Here is a 12941-nt window from a genome sequence, read left to right on the forward strand (position 1 = left end):
CACTCTTCACCAGAGGAGGCAGATATGGCGGCGACTGCCCTGGCAATCACAAACCCATCAACCGGAATAATTATCACCGATTCTAAAACTGCAATCAAAGCCTACGACACCGGTAAGGTGTCCAAAGAGGCCGGCAAAATTCTGCAAGCAGGCAAGTAGAACGTACCCAACGACCTAATTAGAATAATATGAACCCGACACGGTTTGCCCGACAAAAAATGAATAACATCGGCCGCTCTCGTGATAGTGTCCACGCCTGGCCTATCCTGAATCCAATATTTGATATCTTCTGCTAGCGGCCGGTAGAACTATTCCAAAGTAATGCACTGCATTGTCTTTGCGGCGTGGCCGAGTGCACCCTATTCTCTGAGCCATTCTTTCTGGTTTACCTCCAGGGTGTATGCGAAATATGAGTATGACTCGTTTTTGGCCTTCTCAACCTCTCTGAATTTTCTCCTGAATGCTTCTGCTGATAATCAATACTTTTTAACCCGACTGCTTTTGACTTTAGCGAAATCATCTGCTTCTTCTGTCCCCATGCGGGCAACTATATCAGCTACCTCACGTGGCAGTAACGTAGTCACGCGTTGTGGCCACGTGCTTCTCACAAATTTTGCCTTGTCACACGTGCGCTCAAATTGCACCAGAAAAATACCTATGTCCCTTCCTACTGCATAGGGTGCCATGAAGTCTGTCATTCTGCGTTCGCTTTCATGTGCCTCTGTGCTAGATCTTTAAGTATTTTGAGCTTTCAGAAGCTCAACCTCTAGGCGCTTCATTTCGAGTGCGTCGCGTGCAACCCACTCGCGCTCTTCTTTTTCCTCTAGGCGCTTACGCTCGTCTTCTAGGCGCCTACGCTCTTCCTTTTCTTCTAGGCGCTTACGCTCTTACTCTTTTTCTGGGCGCTTACGCTCTTCCTCCTTATCTGCAATGCTCTCTAGGCATTCCTTCAGTTCATCGTTGTCTGCCCCGCTAGCTTCGATCGCCTCAATGATCCCTGGCTTTATTTTTGATTCGGCAATTTGGAGGCCCAACTCTCTGGCCAAGCTCAACAATTCCTGCTTCCTTAGTGCCTTCAAGTTCATGGCTGCCTTTAGTGCTGCTAACTCTTCACTCTGTAGCAACCTCGACGTACTCAAACTTCCGTCAACGGTTAACGAAAAATCATTGCTCTGTACTTCGACCCCCAAAATAGGTAAAGCCAAGTGATATCTTAGTGAAGAAAAGCCGTGCACTCACCATATGCAGTCATGAATCGTGACACCTTCCTTCCGAACGTTGTCACCAGGACGAAGAAGAAACAATCTCTTAGATGTCGTGCAAAGTTATGGTCTCCAGTGTAGGGTATCCCAATCGCTGCCAGCCAGTTGTTGCGACGCCTGGTTCTTCAACCTCGACCGGCGTTACTATTGGGTAGTGCGGCGTTGTCGGCGGGCTGCAGGTGTCCAGTAAACCATGACGATCAGGCAGGGACGAGACGATTTCTCGTGCGAAACTTGCATGGTTTATTCAATGGTTGGTGAAAGATAAGAACAAGAGCATGCAGTAAAAGATTACATTGTGGGGCCCTTTAAATGAGCCCACCAAAATCGTAGGTGGAATCTTGCTCACGTCAACGTCACGTGACATGCACTTAGTCCCACGTTGCTTGGCGGCGACAGCCACTTTCCCAGGACGATGTTTTCCCGAGTTTGCCTCCACTGGTGGCAACCCGCGGGTCCTGGGGATCGTAGGCAGCTGACCCCTTCTCTTTCGCACGACGTTGGTTCGCGGAAAGGCGTCTGGTTGTGGATGGGTGACTGATCCAGTCTCCCAGTTGACGTTTTTTCGAGCGTGCTACCACTGGTGGCAGCCCGGGGGTCCTATCTGGTTCGCGGAAAGGGTTTTCACGCGCACACGCAAAGGGGCCTGTGAAGAATGCGGGGCGTCCGCCAGACCGGCGTCCACTCGAGACAACCACAGCAAATTAGGAATCCACTGTTCGTTTTTCTTAGGCATGCGCACAGACGAAGGGGCCTGTGAGTATTGTGGTGCACCAGCCAGACCGGTAACCACTCGAGACAACGACAGCAAATTAGGAATCCACCTTTCGTTTCGATGAGACATGGTGGTAGCGAATTTTTTTGCCCGGGGTGTTACACGGCAACCGTAACACCACTAACACGAGTTTGCGTGAAGAGAGGGTTAACTGATCTCATTGACGTGTGCCACATACCCAGTGGCCCATGTTTGCGCGAGGTTCATTGAAGAGCGGCACACACCTATTGAGACATACCTAGTCTTCGAAGTTGGCATTGAAGAGGCCCATTGAACAGCGGTACATGCCCAGTGGCACATCTCCAATTACCCCACTTGGCGGGATAGATAGATAGATAGATAGATAGATAGATAGATAGATAGATAGATAGATAGATAGATAGATAGATAGATAGATAGATAGATAGATAGATAGATAGATAGATAGATAGATAGATAGATAGATAGATAGATAGATAGATAGATAGATAGATAGATAGATAGATAGATAGATAGATAGATAGATAGATAGATAGATAGATAGATAGATAGATAGATAGATAGATAGATAGATAGATAGATAGATAGATAGATAGATAGATAGATAGATAGATAGTCCCTGTAAAGTGAGTGAAGTACCCTAAGAATCCTAGTACCATGTAAAGAAATTCTGCTGGGACCCATCTCACTACGAATGTCGACGTTAGTAGAATCATAACTGAAGCAATGGAGGCTTCATAAAAGCGACAGCCCGCCACAGCAACGGGCGGCTTATTTCAAATATTTATACACAAAGCTTCGTGCTACCAACGCTTTGCTCGAAAAATATACGGGATATCATGTATTCAGTCCAACGACTCGAGAAAGGACGCTGGTTGTCTGTGATTTTTCTTCCTTTTATTTTTTTGCTGACTAGCAGCTGAATTTAAAGACTATGCAGCCTTTCTGGGTGTGTGTAGGCTGCAGTCTACAACGAAGCAAGTATTCCAAGTGCCGAGAGCGCGTGTATCATGTGTCATAACACTGCATTATGCAGCAGCCATGCACCAACGCGCGAATTTTTTAAAGTAGCTCACCGCCACTCGGAAGGTAAACCCCAGTTACGGTTTGCATAATGACATTCATGAAGGAAGACGGCTGCACTTGCGCTCCGCTGGTCGAAATTATTGCAGCCACACTCTCTTCCTTTTTTCGTTTTTATTCTCCGCGTCGCCGCCCTTTTATTTCGCCATTCGACCCTCGTCTTTAAGACGAGTGCGCCTATTAGCATTTTGACAAGGAATACGATATGCCGGTACGTATAACATGGTTGGAGTGCGGAAACGGAATGTTAGGTCGCAGAAAGGGGCTCACCTTCGGGTGGAATTAAACAGCGTGTTAATGCATGCTGTGCCCCTGTATAGCGGTAGTTGCGGCGGTCAGGTCAGCGATAGCATAGCTGTCAGAGCGCCCAGACCTTGCAGACGCACCCAGTGAACGCGCGCACGCGCACACGCACGCAAACACACACACACACACACACACACACACACACACACACACACACACACACACACACACACACACACACGCACGCACGCACACACACACACACACACACACACACACACACACACACACACACACACACACACACACACACACACACACACACGCACGCACGCACACACACACACACACACACACACACACACACACACACACACACACACACACACACACACACACACACGCAAGCACACATACACTGACATAGATGTCCATACACGTATGGAAACACAGAACGCAGACACACACACGTATGCGCGTGCGCGAATCGACAAAACTAAGGGAATAATGACGGCGGGATAACAAATGACAACGACTGGGCAAGGACAAAGTAAGAGAATGGTTGTTTTCAGTATCTGTCGTCTGCATTTTTTCGAGGAAAATGCACACGTCCGTTCGTTACGTAGTCACGGTTCCTAGGCGCCATAAAGCACGATCTTTTCTTTTTGAAAACGAAGAACCCGAATTCCACTTGCGTTGCTTGGGAGGGGAATGATGCATATTGTGTGCACCGTTTGTGACACAAGGATGGTTTATGCATATTAAAAAGGATACTACAAAGAAAACAAAGGAGGAGGAGGAGGAGGAGGAGCACTAAATGGAAGGAAGGAAAGGTAGGGAGGTTAACCAGACGCACGTCCGGTTAGCTACCCTACACCGGGAAAGGGGATTAAGGGAAGAAAGAACGGACAGAGAGGGAAGAAGGTACTATCAGTGTGAATGCATGCGGATGTCCATAACTTCCCGCCTATAATCGGTCACTCAGGCCACTCGCTTTCATGAAACGTCGCAGTGCCCGCGTCGCTTCGTAAGCCTGCGACGCATGGGGCCATGGTCTGAGAATCTCAGTCTCTGAAAATGGCCTGTTAGCTAATTGGTTTAACACCCTCTTAAGAACGCCGCGCTCGTAGTCATAGAGGTCACATAAAGCACAAAGGAATACGTGATGCTTATACTGAATTTCCCATTTATAGATGGTTTCCGTATTTATGGGTTTGTATTACTCACCTTTGTTTTCCCCAATCCTTTTCCGACATCCCGTTTCTAACTTGTTCACGCGTTCCATATCCTGTCCTTCAACTATTCGAAGCACACGGACTCTTGAGTTTGTAATTTTTATGTGCCGACTAATAATACACGAAGAAAATGTTACTTTCTCCACTTATGCATTTTCGGGGGATTGAACTTGACTCTTGCAAATTGGTTGAAGACGAGCGTGGTCTTTCGCTGCTGTTAGGTTTTTGTCTGTGTCCGGATTCCCGGTGCTACATTTCAAATCAGTCGGAACCGATTAGCCTTGACGTTAACATGGTGAATATGACGTTAATAATGTGGATGTACGCTTTTCATTTTTACATCGATGCAAAAGAAAAGGAACTGGTAGAGGGACAAATTAGTACGTAACATGGACATAAATTTGACAACGATAATCAAAGAAAACGCGAAGTGAATCATCAAATTAGAATCACACATTGTCGCAGACTAAGTGAAGACAGGCTATCTACCTTTTTAGCACCCGGCACATTGATGTTTCCGCATAGATTGCTCAGATTGCATATTAAACGGCGGGCAAATGGTTTTATTCGCTCTTTTCGATCACTAGATACGGTATGTCGTAAGCGCCTGACTATCATCCTTAGTGAGGAGTTCTCTACGGTATTGAGGACTTCTGACTGCAAGCGACATTTCGCTCATCACTGCGGGGCGGGGCGAAAATGTACGTTAGCTCACAAAGCGTCCAACACTGAATTCCATCAGCGGCGGCAGCTAATATGACATTTTCTGGTATGCGTTGTGCTTTACTTAGGAACCCAAGTCGCCGACGCATGGAATACTGGCTATTCCCTGAACAAAGGGCACTTACCCCGCCATCATAAAAAATGCCAGGCGGCATTTCACACTACATAAATGAACAAATAAAATGTAGCCGACTAACTACAGCCACAAGTTTAACTATCATCCGTAAGGGTGATAAACGGTCTCCCTGACGTGTAACAATATATATATATATATATATATATATATATATATATATATATATATATATATATATATATATATGATCCTGGCGGTATAACGCCAACAGATTATGAAGCGAAGGAATGCATCGCAGAAAGTTATTATGGTTGAAACTACAATATAGACATTAATAAAGGAAAAGGAAATGACTGTGGACGAAAAGATAACGTGCCGTCGTGGGAAGCGAACGTACAACATCCGCATTATGCGTGCACCGCACTACTAATTGTTCTACGGCGACGGCTATCAATCCGTCCACTAATTTTTGTATTTAGGTTTACTGAACTTATCCCTGGAAATGTTAGCCAGCGCCACTCAGAACCCTGGTGGGCGGATGCCTTTTTCGCCCGATGGCATCACGTAACACGTGAGCTTAGGAGGGCAGGCAAGTAGCTAAAAAAACCCTCGTATGCCACCTAATGACACAAAGGCTGCCAGATTCGACACCCTCGCTAATGAAGGAGAGAAGAAGAGAAACCGATGGGCTCAATTTTTATTGATTTTAACGATATAAAGCCAACAGACAATCAAGCGAAGGAATGCATCAGGGAAATCGACTGCGGTTGGGACTGAAATGTGGAAAATAATTAAGAAAAGTAAGATGAAAGTGGAGGAAAGGATAACGTGTCGCCGCTGAGAGCCGACAGCACAGTTACGCGTGTGTTTGCACTGTATATATATATATATATATATATATATATATATATATATATATATATATATATATATATATATATATATATATATATATATATATATATATATATATATATATATTGTTTCCTTCTATTATTTCAGGGTGGTGCCACGATGCCTTGTGAACGGCAGCCTCACGACGTTCGCGCATAATGGCCGACGCTCCATGAAAGGTGACACTTTACCTTCAATTGCTGTGCCATTGCGTATCCCTCCCTTCTAACACGTCGCCCAATTTGTCTCACTCCTTTCCACATATCTAACTTTCCTTGCTCTCGGTACAAGTTTGTGTCAGCGGCATCAGGCTTTCCTTCACAAAAAATGTGATGAAGGAATTCGACCACGTATGGTACATCAACATATAATTTATTAGGATGGGCTCATTTTTGCCGTCGGTGTCGTGGTCGTCGTCGCCGCGATGTTCCGTGTAAAATCTAAGGGCGATAACACCATCGCCACGCACCATATGCTGTTTGTAAAGCCTGTTGCACATGCAAGCGATAGAGCGAACGGAGCGAACAGCGGCGCGGCGCTGCGAAGCTTTTCGCGAGGTTTCGTTTCACATGCATTGCCGCCGCGCGTTTTCCGCCGGAGCGAATAGCAATGTTGCTGGCAAAAAACACGGGACTTTCAGCCAGTTTCGGTAGTTTGCGACTACCAACATAAGCATTGCTTTGTCCCTCCCTCTCAAATTTTTATTTTATGAATACCTATCCTGCCCTTAGCAATTAAAAATTCGTTGAAAAGCTCTCTGGGCATGTTGCCCGTACCCCGTGTAGCAAGTAAATAAACATAGTCCTATGCGCAGGCTTTCCCGCACTAGTACGCCACAGGTCACGTGTCGAGACGGGCCGTTCGGAAGCGGTGCTGCCGCTCTGCCGCTGCGACGAAATTCCAACTTGCTCGAACCTCGCCGCTCCCGCCGCTAGTGCCGCCGCCGCCGCTCGAAACAGATTTCTGCGGCGCGGCGGCAGGATTCGCGAGCATTTTCGCTTGCATGTGAAACAGGCTTAAGAGCGAAAGCACGCACACGGAACCGGCGATCCCGGCTGAATCTGACACGCGCGAGGGAAGAAAGCGGAGGGCAAACTCGCCGTCGTCTGTCACGCGAAAGTATAGAGGAAGGAAAAAAAACTAGGACGGAGCGTCACCTGACTATCTTGCAGCTAGTCATAAAAAAATGAGAGGAATGGGATGAGGGGAAGTGGACCCTCACATGATAGGCAAGCGGTAGATAACGTAGCTCGCTTTGGTAGCGTCTGTTGGCGGGATCTGGATTATGCGCACATAGTAGGCGTGGCAAACGCACGGCGAGGTTGAGTGCAGGAATTCAAGAATGTGAAGCAGTAGAGTCTGCTTTATGTCAGTCAGGTAACGCACCAAACCACCACGCGGCTCACCGCTTAAGCAAGGAGCAGGCAGATGCCAAGGATGTAGCGAACGGAGGCGTCGGGCAATTAACCGCCATTATGCCTAACAACCCGCGAGGGCCACCTCAAGGACGACTGATCGCGTTTAGGGATGGTATCAGGGAAACATGGAAACCTTTCGCCCTGAAAACGTGTGAAGGCAACCATGCCGCTCTTCCTACGGTGATTCGTCGCGTTTGCGGTTATCTTCTGGGAAATAGTGAAGCCTTCCGATCCTGCAAACATGTGCAGTCTATCAAGCGAGCGTCAGGGGTCCGCAGCGACTGCTTTCGCTTGCAAAAAAATTTGTCCCTTCGTGTACCCAACGGCCCAAATATGTACTGGTGAGCCGGGGGACCCCGACCATATTTAAGGCCGTGCCAGCACATTTTTATGGCAGACGGTCCCACTCGACACAGTCGTTCTGCTCAATGCCTTCTGCCTCTCAATAGACCATTGAGAACACAATAGGCGCGTCTCAACAGCATAACGACATCGCACCGCACAATCTCACAAACTAGCGCACGTAAATCTCAAGGAAAGGCGACGACTTCGCCGTTTAGAGTGCAGGCTAATTCTATTCATTTCTTTCACAGCGAAAGACGCACAGCAGAACCTTTTACTAAACAAACACGCGACAAATAAACATGCCGTGACACATCTCGTCTCATCGTATATAGGTGCAAGACACAGAAAAAAAAATAGCAAGAAAATACGCAGTGGAGGTTAAGGTACACAACAGCTGATTAGACGGAACAATAGACCACGCTCGGGCATACTCTGGACGGCTTTGGAGATGATGTGGCTAAGTTAGGTGGTAAGCACAAATGATGCTTTGAAAGTTATCTCGTCATGGGTCTACCTCCCCAGTCTTTCTCCACGTTTCAAGGCAACGCATTTGAAGCGAAGAACGACGCCCGCAGTAGCAGAAACCCACGCGGTATACTTCCTACATGCATCCATGACTTGGACGGCAGGCGCCACTAATCGTTACCACGTACCAAACAATCGCGAATGGCCTGCCAAGAATGGGGCTCTATTCCTTGCCAAAGTGCACCGTGCACAAGGCCCGGAGAGCGGTATTTAAAGGGGGTTGGCTTGCCGAGGCTAGCGGAATCACGTGATGCTCCCTCCTAGTTTTTTCTTTCCTCCATGGGATTGGAGGGAGGGAAAGAGGGGTGTTGTGCTCCGGCTGACATGCGTATTTCGCGACCGAGCGCAAGGGCAACTGACTATAGCGGCTCAAGGAGAGAAAGCAAGGAGCGCGCCGTGTCTTAAAAGTAACCGGCACGGAGTTCATACATTTTTGCGTGCTGTGTTCTCGCCGCTTAGTTTGCGGTGAAACGATTGACAGCACAAGGGCCACTTCGCTCGCTGCTGCTGCCGCCCTTGCTAGTGTTTTGACAGGGATTGTCTGCTGTCGTCGAGTGTGATGTGTTCACGTTTGCTTGTACGCGCTGGCACCATGCTTGTTAAATCAATATGTAAGCCAATGTTTCCAAGTTTATACGGCCAATAAAGCTACTTACTACCCTTACTTCGCATAGCTGTTCACTAATTTGACATCGCAACCGATGCCTTTCACCTTTCAGGCGAAACAGCAACCTCTTTATTAGCGGTAGACGGTACATGTTTTTCTCAAGCGTAAACATGAAAGAAAGTCTATGCGAGGCGTACAACTTCATTGCGCCAATAAGATTTTTTGCAAGACATTAAGATTTACAATATTGCAAAATATTGCCGTAAAGACTGGCTCTAATGACAGTGCCCGGCGTGTGCATAGTTGTTTAGTGAATCTGTGTGAACTTATGTATCAGTACACCAGTTTTTTTGTCTTTGGAGGGAGGAAAGCTGCCAAGTTGGTAGGGTAAGAGACGGGCTTCTCTTTTCTATCACAAGCTGGCCTTGGTACAGTGTTTTTATTTTTGCTGACCCCAACAGACTGTCTAGTGACAGTGTGTGAGCTTATGTATCAGTGCGCCTGCTTTTCTGTAGAGGGAAGAAAGCTGTGATGTTGGTAGGGCAAGAGGAGGGCTGCGCCCTTGTTGCATCACATGCTAGCCTTGGTCTTTCTTGCGCTGTCATTTCGTAGCATCAACTTGCTTTGGTTCAGTATCTCTTGTATATATATAAGCAGCTCACGTCCAAGTATGATAAGGAAGACATAAAATGACAGGCTTTGTTGGCCACTCTTATCCATGCATAGTATAGATAGCTTATACCGGGAAAATGACGTCCCTGTGAGAAAGCGAAGCTGTGTAAAAAAAATTGTCGAGCCCGCGACACCCCGAGGGACTACTTCGAGAGCATTAAAAGGAACACATTGGGGAACTACATGGGGGGCTACATTTGTAAACTATTATGTTACACTTTTGTTCATAATGTAGTTTCCTAAGGTAGTTCCCCATGTAGTGTCCCAATGTGTTTTCTTTAGGGCTTTCGTAGTAGCTCCCGGAAGAGTTGCGAGCTTCCGAATTTTTAGTGGAAACACTCGCATTTAGAATCAGCAAAATCTGTTCTTTATTTACTCCATTGACAAACGAGGCGACAGTGTCCTTGCTGTACTGCAGTTTCAACGCGAAACGGTCATTTTCTTATGGTCTGTAAAGTAAAAAGATGCATAGTTTCCAAATGTGACTGCAAAACAATAGCTTGAACGCCGAGCCGCGTTGCGCTGGGCCCGCACTTCTTCTTCCGAAGCATACGTTCGCGGTCGAGAAAGCGACTTCGCAGGCGCCGCCGAGGCAGATCTTCCTGAATCTATTTTGCGACAGGCAACGAAGACACGCCAAACACACGTGTGCTTTTATAGACAAATGTCGAGACCTTTCCCGTGACGTCAGGAACCGCTAGACGCGCCGCTCTAACTAAGCGCTCTTTCGTCTCACCGATAACACCTATATACTGTTGTGGTGTAGAGCTAACGCCTCTGGCTGTCACTGCAAAGCTTACTCGGGATGGCTTGGGCTCAGATCCGCCTACGGGCAAGCGTATGCGGAATTTTCTTACCAGATGTCTCAGTTTATTATGCCTGGATTATACCTTTATTACATTTTGGCGTTCTTACCATTAGATGTATCACCACCTCTGGACACTGGCAAATGCCCTGCAAGCGAAGTAGTCCTTTCGCGCTACAAGTTCACCAATGATTACGATATTCCCTAAGGCGAAAGCTGAACGCACCTGTATACGTGTTTCAATTTTGCGTGTAATTATTTTGTGTTATGTTATGGTGATTACGTGCAGCTGATTACGTGAAGCGGTGATTACGTGCAGCTTCACTTGGCGTCTCATCGTGGAGAACACAATCAGCCGCATAGCGAACTAGCCATGGACGTGGTTGATAATTGTGGAGGCTGTTCGACGCGGCGTCACTTTAATTCCGGCTGCAGAGTTCTACTTTAGTCTTTAGATTTGTCCTGTTGCAGTGTTCTACTTTGGTCTTTAGATTTGTCCTGTTGCTCTCCTTTCCTTTTTCCTTTTTCCTCCCCTCCTTCCTATCTTCCATTTCTGTGTTGCTGTCGCCTCCCTTCAGAAGAGTAGGCAGGCGTTGTGCCCCTTCCGGTGGCAGTTGCCAGCCTGCTCCTCGCTATCCCTTTCCTGTTACCTGTGTATATGTGTGCAAAACAAATAATAATAATAATAATAATAATATGTTATACAGGTATGCAGTTCGTATTAGGAAGCGAACGCTCTGAGTAGCGTGCTTTGTTTTCATACATACGACGTACGCTACTCTGGCGTTATATCGTAGCCATCGTCGCCACACAGCCCGTCTTGCGCGGCACTACGCTTTTCTTAAGCTTTGATTCCACCAATAAAAAGAGTCGCCCTTCTTCGCGCGGAAATCGTGCCACAAATGTGGCACTATTTGTTGGCACGACCAGTGCAGCGCAACACACTAGGGAGCGTCACATCAAGCCTTACTCGTAGCAGCTCGCCATCGGCCTTTGTAGGAGCAGTGATCCCTGTTACACACGCTGGTACCGCGGACTGATCGCCGCTGCCGACGCCGCGGAGGAGCATTGCCCTTCCCACTTTATGCCACCCTGCGCCCTCCACGCATCGGAAGCGCAGATGTGATCGCCCACACTCGTGTGCATGCTGCTTCCCCTCCGCTTTTCCTCCACGTTCCTACTCGCGCGCTCTTTGATTTGAGGCTGCTCCGCGTTCGCTTTCATCCATCCATCATTTGCTGTGCTCGTTCACTAGCGGTTACGAGGTAGAACGCCGCCGAGGCATGCCGACGCTCAACGCAGGAACGGGTGCCTAAGAGCTGCGCTCTAAAAAATTCTATAACTATTAGGGAGCTGCACTCTTATAGCAGTATTATTCCTTCTGTCAGATCCCATTCCATGCTTCTATTTTGTTGCATTGGAAGGCATGGATCAAATTATAGCTCGTTGCCTCCATGATTCTTAAAATCAGTGGGAACGCGAACACACAAATAAAGAGAAAGAATATGCAATTGAAATGAGCTTCGTAACTTGGTGACGACACAGTACACGGGCTCCATTGCTTAGAGTGTCAGCATAATAAATCGAACAAATGGAGAGGAAATGTAATAATATTCGTTCCTGCTCCTGAACTTGTGAAAGCAACTTCCAAAGTTTGTGCAATGACAGGTTGACGTTTTTAATGGGGATAACACACCCAAGTCTGTGTAGTCCTCAGGACAAATTGACATCGAACATTCTAGTTACTCTCGAATGGGTGTCCCAGCGGCTGATTAATGCTACCGCTGACGATGAATAGATCATCCGCGCACCCCTTGTGAATCAGATGGTAATAGTTAATTGCCACCACGCTCACTCTCGAACACATTCCGGCTGCGCCTACTCTCGATCCTTGACATCTCAGTTCGTTTGAGCAAACCATCCATCAGTACTCATAATTATGGACGAAAAAAAAAGGACTTTTCCCTTCACGGCGTCTCGTCATCCTGGGAGCCTTAATAACGCTTATAGCCCCCTGCTGTTCTACCACACAGTTATATTCTCGTGTCCGAGGCTATACTTTAATATCCAACACTGCATGTTGGATTCGTAGAGATAGCCACTGGGTGAATTATGCATTCTAACGAAGTGCATCAACTAACAGATAACGAATGCGCGATAACGAACGCCACCTGCTGGAGCGAACACCACTGTCTAGGTTGTTTAGTAATGGAAATTAATTGCCCAAAGCAGCACCATCGCTGTATGAGAGGGGCTTTTAAGATAGGTAATCAATAACTTTTGGACATCTGGGGTT

At 47.1% G+C, this 12941-nt stretch overlaps 1 protein-coding gene across 4 annotated transcripts in view; it reads left to right on the plus strand.

Moving 5' to 3' along the window:
- Positions 1-12941, plus strand: part of LOC135914717 (chondroadherin-like) — a 660669-nt gene that overhangs the window by 372882 nt on the left and 274846 nt on the right. For all 4 annotated transcript variants that reach the window (XM_070533920.1, XM_070533923.1, XM_070533919.1 and 1 more), the window contains exon 2: positions 6382-6452. The gene's annotated coding sequence lies outside the window, so the exon portion shown is untranslated. The remainder of the gene's footprint in view (positions 1-6381; positions 6453-12941) is intronic.

Source organism: Dermacentor albipictus, chromosome 2, assembly GCF_038994185.2.
Source record: "Dermacentor albipictus isolate Rhodes 1998 colony chromosome 2, USDA_Dalb.pri_finalv2, whole genome shotgun sequence".
In the NCBI taxonomy this organism is placed as follows: Eukaryota; Metazoa; Arthropoda; class Arachnida; order Ixodida; family Ixodidae; genus Dermacentor; species Dermacentor albipictus.